General features: G+C 40.1%; 1 protein-coding gene across 1 annotated transcript in view; it reads right to left on the reverse strand.

Annotated features, from left to right (window-relative positions):
- Positions 1 to 5,415: 5,415 nt before the first annotated feature.
- The window catches only part of cdk14 (cyclin-dependent kinase 14), a 229,031-nt gene continuing 221,896 nt past the window's right edge, over positions 5,416 to 12,550 (reverse strand). Inside the window, exon 15 of the mRNA XM_042490904.1 lies at positions 5,416 to 6,310. The gene's annotated coding sequence lies outside the window, so the exon portion shown is untranslated. The remainder of the gene's footprint in view (positions 6,311 to 12,550) is intronic.

Consider the following 12,550-nt stretch of genomic DNA (forward strand, 5'->3'; position numbering starts at 1 on the left):
AAAAATTAGCAACAATAAACAAAAAGTCTATAGACACCTTGGCAGGTGCAACAAGCAATATTAGGCTCGAGAAATTAAACAGCCTGACACTTCTTAAGGAAGCAACTGCAGGATGAAACATTACTAAAGCAGTAACACTTAGATTTAATCAATATAAACTCTACAACACTACACTTAAAGTGTACGCGTTTTTACTCACCATGTAATGCACACACAATGCTACATTGCTAGACAATTAGGGTTGGGTACATAGATTGAGTGTAAAGATGGACTGACAGCTCCCCAAAGTGTGACATTTTAATCTGGATCGCCCCCTGGTGTCTGACTGCAGTATAGGTCAAAAACTATAAACTCAAAGTACACGACAAATACATTTTTCTGAAAGATGGTTTCTTACACTGAAAGTAGTTCTCATCACCCTGATGTTTGTTCAAGTGTTTATATGATAAGTTCGGTTTTAATGAGTTATTAAATTATACAAAAAGTTTTTTTTTTTCCACCATGACTGACAGCTGTGATAGCCAAACTGTGCACTCGCATTCAATGGGGCTGGTCACGATTGATCAGATGGATGTTTGGTGGGAACTTCCCCACCACAGGTATAACTATTGTGCAGATTCTGGCTCCGAATGACATCACCAGCACAAGATGGCAGCGGCCATTTCGAGGTATTTTAACATCGCTACAGCGTAGCGAAGGTAAATGGGGGTGTGTCATCTATCTTTATGTTACTGTGCAGACTCTGGTAGATTTTGTTGCAGCTGCTGTCATTGCAATGACGCGTCATGCTGGTGAGGTCATTCAGAGCCAAACGGCCTCTGAACTCGAAAAACACACCCTGTCTGTCCTCGAGCAGCTGGTGATCAAGGCAGGACCCTCAGCACTTTTTGCTAATACTGCCTGCAAAAAGCAAAAGACAACATTAGTTGTTGGACAGCAGCCACAGGCACTCAACACAGAACAGAACTAAAGTCAGAGCTCAACAGACATGTCTGAAGCATTAATAAATTTTATTTCAGGTAAAACAACATTAAACAACATTTACAGAAGGACATTACATCTTCCATAATAACATTACATACAGGTTGTAACAAATAATGCAACAGCTATTCTACTGTATACTATATTGTTTCACTTGATGAAGTGACGACACTTCTGTTTTCCAAACCACTTGTGAAAATGATGTATTCTCAGTGCAGCATACAAAAAGAAAAAGAAAACGCGAGAGAAGCATCGTTGAAAAAAGTTGCAAACACAGATTCATTGTTCAGCACAGCGAGGATGCACGTTGGATTCGACCTATACATTTTTTTCCTACCGATACCACTTCTGTCCATACGATAAACAATGCCAAAAATAGATGCCCTATATTTATATTTATCATATATGTTTATTCATATATGATTTCTCTTTGATAGCATTAAGGGGACCTTTGCAACCCTGTATACAAACATAGTGGAAGCATCACTATTTCACTTTATAGAAGGTGTTTCACCTTCTATCAGTTGACATTTACTTTGCTATTATTTCTTCTTTTTTCCTGTCACAGTGCTAAATGTGCAATTCCACCTTCCTTCACTGGACTTTATTTAAAATATATGAAGAACATTCAAGTTTGAGCAGAGTGCCTTCAGGTACTCTGCCCACACAGGACTCAAAAATATAAGTTTTTGTACAAGACTGCAGGCTGCCAGAACTCCACAGAAGTAAAAGTGTTGAGGGGCAAACAAAGCGATGTGTGCCACACCGAAAGTGTGCACAAGGAGAAACATGCCAAAAATAATTATTCAGCTGCTAATACTGCCTGCAATCCCTTAAAGCCACATGAGGCTGGGCAATCTTAGCACAGCTCGATGGTATTAACCCTCTTCTGTCACGCGCTTTACTGGCATTACCCACCCCCTCTCCTCCCCTTTTTTTTCTGCCGCACAATCACAGCCTGGGGATGACACTGAAAAGCCGCAAGATAACTTCAAGTACAGTATTTTCTATGAGCTCTCCTCGATCTGTGGTAAAGGTTCAAAACAAGGGAGAATATTTACATTTGTAAGAAGGGATGGTTTGCTTTGCGTCAGGCAAAGCATGGGTCTATATATATATTTTTTATATTTATATATTTATCATTAAGGGAAAAGCAAGTGCATAAAAGTGACTATACAGGCTGGAATGTAGGGCAAACTGATTTTTCTTTAAAGTGCATTTTCAAAACGCTATTGGGGAGAGTCAAGCCCATAATCATTTATTTTGCCTCAGAGCCACTACCCTCTGTGGTTGAAGAAGCTGGACTGGAACACAGTCATGGTAAAATGCCAAAGCACTAGAAGACTCCAATTCCTTCTCTTCATTGCTTTTCTGCTTTTAAGGGATAGGTTCAGATATTTTCAAGTCCATCTTAACTCAAGTGGCTACACTGTAAAAGACAGGAGTAAAAATCCAGTCCATGCTCTTTGCAAAAATTCATCCCAAAGCAAATTTAAAGCGAATTTTCAGAAAACCTGCACAAGAAAATGCAATCAATCAAATATTGGTCAATAAACAGTCCAATTTCGGGATGTGTTTTGTTACTAAGAACAAGGATGATTACATTATGTGAGTGTTGTACTGAGATAGACAATAAAACAATATGAACCTATCCTTGAGTGCAACAGACTGCAAAGCAAATGCCAGCTGGAGGGGGGGCATGGAGGAGCTGCAGGTTTATACTGTACTGGTGCTGATAAGACTAGATGGATGCGGGAAGGTTATCCTAGCAGGCAAGACATCTATATTATAAATGTGAGTGTGTGTGAGTGTGTTTGATAGGCCATGGAGTGACACAAGCATCCACAGCTTCCAATTCTCCATGATGTCACATTTGGCTTATCAACAGTGCAGGGCCAATATTATTGTTTCAATCGATTTCAAACTAATTGAAAAAGAGGAAGCCGTTGTCTTGATAGTACTTCACAATTACCACCATACGTCTACGCTGTAATATTTAGAAATTTTCACACAAAACATCAAAAGAAGACCATAAAACAGTATAAAGCTATTTGCAGATGATACTGCCTTATACAGCTGACCTACGTTGTGGTGTCGTACAAAGTTTCAAAACATTTTGAATGTGGGGGATGTTGAGGGGCACACATATAGGGGAAGTCTCCGCCTGAGAGCACATGGTGGTGAAGGGAATGATCAAAGTTAATCACCACCTACTGTACACATACTGCACACACACTAAAAAGCATTCATCCCTACACTCGTTTGATTTGTCAGATAAGTGAAGCGCCAGATCAATCTTAACATTTGACTCATGAGCTCAACAAAAAGTTGCAGTTATTGACATAAATCATCTATTTCTAATAAAATATTGCAGATCTTTTGTTGGTACCACATAAAGTGAAAGGGAGGATTGTCGTGGGCTGAATCAAACAATAGGCCACACAACCTATTGCCTTGGTGTTTTTTATCTTTTGTACATTAGCTCGTATGCATGGATGGAAGCCCCAATGCTTAGCTATTGCCCGTGTTTAATACACTCACACACTAGCACACATCTCTTTTAGACACACACTTATAGCTGTTGTCAACTATGGTATTGCGTCTATTTTTTTTTTTTTTTTTTTTTTAACGCACACTGGTTGGTGCTGTCCCTGTTGTTTTATATGTGCACCTTCAACATCTCCAGCAGAGATCATCTATGTTAAGAGAGGCTTTTCAGGTGCAACACAAAGCTCATATAAGCCGGGTCTGGGTCCATCATGGAGGTCCATTGGAAAAATGAAAGGTGAATCCTTACTACTAGCACTTTTACTTTTCTACAACCAAGGTCTTACTTTTGCAGTTTTGGCCATCACTTGAATGGATTATTTTAACATTTTATTCACAAACTTTCATGTCACTTTGCAAATATTGAAAAGTCCACTAGAATCATCCATTCCATTCCAAATATTTCAAACCAGCAAAATTATTTTGAAGTGAAAATGAGACTCTGTTAGCCAATAAAAGTATTATAAGAACTGGATACCAGACTCCAAGATGGCATCTTGTCCTTTTAGTGAAGGTTGCTTGCCCAACACATGCTCTGAAACGTATCATCACTTTGAGTTTCTGTTTACGTGGTGGTGTGTGGCCAGCTGCACATGCACATTAGTGGCCAGCCTAACAGACTTTTCACTAAGATGATGTCACACACTTCAAAATAGCTTGTATGGTCTCTAGGAAAGTTTGACGAAAATGTATAACTCATAGTTTAAAAATATGTATCCAACTTTTTGCAGTTTGAAGTGTCATAAGAATTGTTTTACAACCGTATCTATTATAATATCATACAATTAAAGAAAAATATAACAAAATGTAATTATATTGGTGTTCAATGGGTGAAATGCCGTTTAGATCACACGGGATAAGTTTTTATTGCAGTACTTAGGTTGGCTACTGGGTGAAGTATTGCAGAACATTTCTATAAAGTATTTGTGTTGGAGGTTAAAAATGTAAAAATGGCCAATTTGCACATTGCAAACCATTATATCTTAATGAAGATGTTGCGAAAGTTGTTATTGCCAAGAACTTTCTTGAGAAGTTCTTTTTTTAATCACTTATATTTTAAATGACAGCAGGTTGTCTCTAACCGTTAAGCAGTCAAAGCTGGAGCTGGAATCTTGTTTTTGCAAAGATACAGTACCTTGGATACAACAAAAAGTAAAAGGATACTGCGTTCTAAGCAGGGCCCCATTTATTTCAGCGAAAGTTGCTCAGAGGCACATGAAGCCAAAAAAGTTCAACTTCCCGGGTATATATTTAATCAGATCTTTAGGACTATAAGCCATACAGGAAGCACACTACAGACTTTCATGAGCCAAGTAGCTAACTTCTGGTTTATCCCTGCGCTTACTTGAATGGAGATAAAATTATTCAAATGTACGGATCTGCTAAACTTTTGAAATGTTTTTGGACTAATCAAATACCCATAGTGACGAAACCAGAAGTTTGGCTTCAAAGCCCAGCAAACTTCACTGGAGCCTAAAAGATGACTGTTAACTTTTCTCACTGCAATTGTTTTTTGTTTTTTTTTTACAGTAAAGTTACTAGATTAATCATGTTTGTGAGTAATAAATCCTCAGAACTGATGGGAATTCTGGTCAAAACCACAAAAATAAAGACATATGAAATAATAAAATATATAATATAATATGAAATATGCATTTTCTTTGAAAATGTCCAAATTTGCAACCTTAACCAACCCACTGGCATCTAATGAGAAAAACAGAATTATCTGGCAAAGATCAATATGTTATATACAACTACTAATCCCTTTTTACGATTACTTATATATATAAGTAATCGTAAAAACTAAGTATAAAGTATTATTTTATTAGATGCAGGATTTCGTGTTCAAATCATATTTTTTTGATACCAGAATGGTGACAGGTGCCTGACAGATACCATAGTTAATTCGCTAACAAGCTGTATTATGTTAACACAATATCAGTCTCATGTATTTTTAAGTAGTTTTTTTAAAAACTTTAAACAAGCTGTAAATTTAAAACAACATCAGTTATACTCCTCTACCAAAAGATGAAGGACCTCCATAATGGCTGCCAGAGATGTGTTACACCACCTAAAAGCCCGCAAAAATTATTATTAATGTTTGTGGTTCCACAAATTAGAGTTACATCGGGTAACAAAGAAATGGAAAACATACTTTTTGGGATTTTTTTCTTTAAATGGACTTATTTGTTGTATAGATGTGTTTTTGCTTGTTTGCATGTCTCCTGTGTGAGTCTGTTGAGTTACGCGCATCGGCGTGAGCAGTATAGTGTTGAGAAGATGAAGCGATAATAAAATTGTCCATTATATAGTTTCTAGATGAGTATATCATACATACAAATATACATTCTTAAATAGGAGGCTAGTTACAAACACAAAACACAATATGTACCAATAGTAAAGTCCTTTTGTTTATACTGTGACAATGATATATGAGTTATTGGAACCTTATAAAAAGTAAACAAAATCTGATTTGCAAATGATAGCCTGAAATCTTAGGTACCGTTCATAATGCACACATGCATTCACATCTGTACTCAATGCTAAACTCCTTTCTCATGTGCACGACATACACGCACACACACACACACACAGATACACCCACACTCACACACACATGCACACACAGATACAACCACGCTCACACACAGCCGCGCTCACACGTATTGTGAAGGTAATAAATAAAGAGAACTGGGGCTCTTCCATTCGTCTGGATCCTCCATCTCAGCATCTTTGTCTTCATCTCCATTTTTAATGTTTTTTTTTTTTTTACAACAGCCACCTGAAACACACAAAGAGACAGAACACACACTCTGTCAGTAAATAAGTCCAAACTAAACATCACACCTCACATTTTTTGTTTCTTTAGAGCTCCAAATCAACAGTGTGTTGACACAATATTAGACATACTGGTTAAAGTGTATCAGACACACAGTCACTGTGTGAAGGTAATATGATGTGTCAGTGATCAACCATCTCATTCACTCTTTCTTTAGTGAAGAGATTTTTGAGGCCACTGGTGTCTCCTGTTACTGTCTCGGGTTGCAAACAAATGCAGGAAGGAATATTTTAGGGATTAACTTTTTTTTGGTCTTTAGATGAGAAGTGAATCTCATGTCCGTGCACTATTAGGCAAAGTCTGGAGTTGGAGTCAAGGCATGATTAGCTTACCTTTGCATGCAGAAAGGTGTGTGGGGGAAGCAAATTTGTGAATCCTTGAGGGATTGGTTAGGGTTAGGGTACAAATGTCAGGGTGAGCCAATCAGAGGCAGGGTCAAACAGCTTGCCTGGCTGTTTCCAAACCGCTACCAACAGCTTGTCTGAGTCTGGCCTCAAGCTAAATAACAGCCTTAGATCCTCGATGTCAAGAGCACGGTCAGCCTTTAGACTTAACCCCGTGAGACCTGGATTGACATCACTTTTCATGTGCTGCGTTCTGACACCTTTCTGAAGTCTTTCAACCTCTGAACCCTGAGCAAATTGACTTGATTTCTTCCGAAAAAAAGGGTAAAAAAACAAGGGAATGAGCAACTTGGCAGAATGTGTCCTGCAAATTGTGAGAAATTAGTAGATTAGAAAATTATGTTTTAAAAATGGAAAAATGTCCACACAGCTATATTTATAATGATCATAATTTAGAATTTATTTATTGGTAATTGTGTTGTTTCTCCCCCTTTTCAGTAATTTATTGCTAATTTTTCTGTTAATTCTTTTCTACTTTTTACTAATTTCTTGCTTATTTTGGGGGTCATTTCTATCCAAGTTGCTCTTTGCCTTCTTCTGATGTTTGTAAAAGACCTCAAGCCAAATTGTCCAGGTTTCAAAGGGTTAAGTCTCTACTTTGGTATGACCTGCCTGAGGAGAAAAAAATACTGGCAGAGTCAGTGACTTCTTCTGAATCACTTTTTAAAACCCATTTCAATCAGGACCACTTCAAGAAGTCAAGAAAAACACTTCTTAGCAGCTTTTAGATTTAGCTTATTGCAGTTATTAGTATTTGGTGGTATGGCTTTATTCTGCCCTTCCACGTGCTTATGTGGTAAGCGTTAAACAGGAACAGCACATGTTCCTGAGGCAGGGAGAGCAGCAGCAGCAGCAAAAATAAAAGAACGCAACCCCCAAAACATCCATACCAGGAAAACCTCCCTGGCCTTCCAAGGCTTCTTGGAAGAGCCAGGAGGAGGAGCTACATGCAAATTGGGTTTACAGGAACTAACGATAAATTCAGGCTTACTCATAAGTAACATATCCAGGAAATTAGGCTATAATTAATCAGTATAACCTTTACAGTTAATTAAAGCCAGCAGATCAAAGGCCTTAGCTTTTTGAGCTCATTTCAACAGCAGCAGCGCTTGACACCATGGCCTGCCTGAACTAAAGCAATGCTCAACTTCAGACAGGACCACTTAGTCAAGAACACTTCTAAGAAGCTTTTAAATTTAGCTTTATTGCAGTTATTGGTATTTGGCGGTACGGACCTGTTCTGCAGTGCCCCTGCCCTTCCACGTGCTTACATGGAATGCATCAAACAGGAACAGCACACGCTCCTGCCCTTCCTGTGCATACAAGGAAGGCTTGAGGCAGAGAGAGGAAATTTATAAAGCTGAAGAGCAGGGGAGGACCGGAGAGCGCCATCACAAAAGAAAGAAACGCCATTCCAATTAGAGCACGGAAGGGACCAGAATCCGAACTCAGACCCGCAGCCAGCATCCAGTGACACCACATCATGGAGGATCGTTATGGCAAGGTCCAAAAGATGGGAAATAAAGGAGCAGCCTTGGGGAATAATGCACAAAGCAAAATTTAAACGACCAAGCAGGGAAAGCAGGTCCTTCTTCAACACGACAGGTGCATCACGGGCTTGCGCAGAATCCTGTGAGAGAGGATGTACCTAAAATAAGACCCGAGAGCATAAGACAACAAAGAGGACCCACCATTTTTTTTTCCCACAGGCCGAGGAACACCCTAATCCCCTGCGATAGTCACAAAAAGCATACTCCCAGAAGACATACCCAGAGCAGAACGATCGCCAGACAAGTGTCCAGGTCAGCCCGGCGGGACGGACACATCACCACAACCGACAACACGCACGTCACTCAAAACAGAGAAACAGAACAAAGCAAGACCCCAACAAGCATAATGCCACTGCTGGCAAGAATCAGGCCCCTAAGGCTTGGGGAGACTGCAGCAGCAGGGGCAAGAACCCCAGTTGGGACATCGACGTCATCGGGGTGAGGCAGAATGACGTCATCAGTCCGCAATGCAGACGGCAACCCCCGCAGCGGAGTGCCTCCACTTCCCGGTGGCTTTCCCGGCAACCAAGAAAGCACAACAGCTACAGACAGCTTGAGAGGGACATGGCCATGAGTAAGCACAGAGGACATCACGAGGGGGACCACAAGGAACCGGAAAGCCATTTTCGAACAAGGCCCCCAGCAGCCGGGGCACCGGCCAGCCATCAATGCAGGGAGGAATGTGACTTCTACTCGCCCAACAAGAGCCCCGGCGAACGGATGCAGCGCCCTCATCAGCAATGGCCCACACAGGCCCGGATCGGTAGAGGCTGACTGGCCAGGACACAACCGAATAGCAACGGGCCCTCAACGCGAACAGGACTGACATGGCAAGCAGCAGGGCAAGCAGAAGCACGGGCACCGGCAGTGTCGTCATCACGAGAGCTCACAAAAGCGGCATGCAGAGGGAAAGGGAAGAGCAAGCTGGCTAGAGCAGCTTAAAAAAGGCGCAAGTGAGTTCAGTGAATCAGATGCTTTGAAGCGAATCAGCTGGCCATCAGCTGATGAGGCTTGCATGATATCAGCTGATATCAACAGTATCAGTGCTTGACACCATGGCCTGCCTGAACTAACGCTATGCTCAATTTTTATGGACGTGCTTTTACGTGATGTTGTCTTTTTATTTCATCCTTTTATTTATTTCACCTTTTTAACTAATGTTTTATCTGTTTTATTTCCTTTTATATGTGCTTTTACTGCTTTTATTGTTTCTGTCATTGTTGTTTTTGGTTATTTGTATTATTTCATATTGACAGGAAGCATCTTGCATTATTTGTCCTCTGGTTTTAATTTTATCCCAACTCTATCCTGTTACTTCTTGCTTGTGTTCAATATGACTGTTTCTGTTGTTATATCACCGTCTATGTATCCCATTCTTGGGACCTATCCACCTCCCCAACTGCCTGCCCTATAAGCACATTTGCACTGCTTATATCATGTAGTTATCCAGCCTGTTCTCACTCTGAACTTGGAACATCATGTGTTGATGTGGAAAGTTGCTGACTGACCGTCACCGTGTTACAAGTTCGGAGTGAGACCGTGTTGGCCGGTAACACTGCATAGGTGGATGGATAAATTGTCATTAATTAAGAAAAAAGTTCAAGCACTTAACTTCCCCTAAAACCACAAAATGTTGCTTGTACATTTCAGTTCTTACAGCCTACAGATTACAGGCCAAAAGATAAAGATAAAAATCTCAAAACCTGTACAAATAAAACCAAAACTATCCTTGTGGCTAGACACCACCTAAGTTGAGAAAGAAAAGATGCTCAATATAATTTGGTAAAACTGAGTTTGTAGATTTTTATTTTCCTGACTTAGTCTTGGCTCCATTTGTTATCTCAACATTCTGATTGGTCCTTGCTTTAGTCCCTGAGATCAGCTCAATATCAAACTAAAAACACCACACCTCCACAGTAGGAGATCATAACAGCACAGCAGAGAGTATCATCACAGCAACTTTGGAAAACGTTTTAAGGGTCAGCCATGAAGAGGGAAAGGGAAAAAACTTTGGAAATGAAGACAAAGACAGAATGGAGGATTGAAGGGGATGAAGAGGAGGAGGAAGTGGAAGGTGACCAAGAGGGAGTAGATGATGAAGAGGAAAAGGAGGAGGTAAAAGATGAAAGGGAAAGAGGATGCTGGGAAAGAGGGAGGAGAGGATAGGGAGGTGGAGAGAGTAAAGGAGAGGGAGGAGGAGAGAAAGAGGAGGAGGAGTGCTGGATGGAGAAGAGGAGGGAGCTGTGGACTCGTAAATAATTAATTGCCTCTCAGACGCCCCTCGCTACCTTGATTTTCCTCTTTCCCACCTCATATTCTCTCTTTTCCTCTCTCTCTCTCTCTCTCTTCCTCTCTGTCTCTGTGTCAGTCCCCGCTCTTTGGCGGTCAGTTCCCGGTGGGAGCAGGCTTGTGTATACTCCAGGAATCTAAAATAATTTATCTGCTCAGCTTTTTGACTCCAGGCATTCTGTACATGCTTTAGCGTGTGTTTCTGGACTAAAATTACACGCATGTGCACCATCATGCTGAAACAAAATAAAATCAGTAACATATGACTTTTGTGACTGCAGGTGTCTGGAAGCAGTGCTGGATTAACCTGTAACAGTGCTCAGGACAAAAATGAGCTGCAGCATCCGTGAATCATTTGTTTTTCAAAATAAAACCAAAAATACACTTTTTAAAAAGTGTTTTTTTTCAATATATTTGTTTCCAAAACAGAAATAATAAAAACTGATAATTATTGCAATCTCCAATTTTGCGCTCAGATAAAAATTCCAAAAAAGAAAAAGCTAAACGGCTAGCCGGGGTGGTCCATGTAATGCTTATTAGTTTAATTTTCCATATCAAAAATGAAAAATAGAATAATTGGAAAACTGAGTTCAATCATCTAAAATTGTATTTTTTTTTTGTCAAATCAATGTAGAATTATGATTTTAAAATCCTTTTCCTCATTTGCTAATTGTGAAATGTTGGGTAGAAAAATGGACAATTTGAGAAATATAAAATCGTATCAATGATGCAACTAATCCAGCTTGCCTGGTGGACTTTTGTATCTTAAGGTCACATCAAGATAAGAATGGTCCAACTGTCCTTTGCATTTTTATGCAACACGCATTCCTTGTGTACACGGATCCACAAAAACAACAGGAAATGCTGCAGTGTGCATGCCAGGCCAGTAGGTGGCAGTGTAACTTTGTAATGACATAATAGAAGAACACCACACGCCTGGGCATGAAAGCGGTCTTCTACAGAGCGGTGAGTATAAACAAACAAGAAGACAATTGGCGAATGTATGCACGAGAACCAACAGCGTTAATAAAGTCATTAATGTCGGCAGTACAAACACAGCTTGGCAGTCCACCACTGTTGTTGTTGTTGTCTCGTCTTGTGCTTGCTTATGGCTGTTTGTCTGACATGTAATGCGCATGCATAAAATGCACCGATCTCACAGGAACCACGCATTGCCAGTTTATATGACAGAAGGGGTGGTGTTTTCAAAATATTACACACTGGAATGCAGTATAAAAAGTTTGCATTTTCGGGTCAAAAACGCTGTGAACAAAAGGTCAAACTGCAAGAATACTGAACTGGTGTAGCTTTGTTGCTGTCGTTTCGAATCACCTCCGTACAGATCACTCTGCTCTCTCATCCCGGCTACTTCCACTTCATGCTATGATCTACCATCTTTTGTACTACAACTATGAATCCCAGCAGCCCCAAAATTACACACAGGGAGCGTGAGAGTGCCCCCTTGTGCCAGCCGACGAAAACACACTATGACGTATGTATATGTCAATGGCACTCACTGAGTTAATAACAATACACATCATTTTTTAGGTTCAGCTGGTGAGTTATGTGCAGTTAAACACCATAGAGATTAAAGTTGACCTCAAATGTATCATTTTGGAGCACTGTGTTAGCTAGCTAACACGTTTGTAAGGCAAACTTTTTATACAGTTATTATACAGACCAGGCGATAAATTGTCAATTGCTTACCAACAACCAGATTACTTGCCTTGAGCTATCTGTTTCATAATGAAACTGATAAAAGTTTTATTTCTCATGTCCTGATGGATACAATAATGCTAACAGCAGAGTGAGAGAGAAGCACAATCTGCACACTCCTGTGAAGAGGTTAAATAATAACATGTCCTGTGTGGGTTAAACACAGGCGTGCACAGCTTTTTACAATAACATCCAGGTCTGAACAAATCTCACATTTGTGTTCA

The sequence above is a fragment of the Plectropomus leopardus genome, chromosome 7, assembly GCF_008729295.1.
Source record: "Plectropomus leopardus isolate mb chromosome 7, YSFRI_Pleo_2.0, whole genome shotgun sequence".
NCBI lineage: Eukaryota > Metazoa > Chordata > Actinopteri > Perciformes > Serranidae > Plectropomus > Plectropomus leopardus.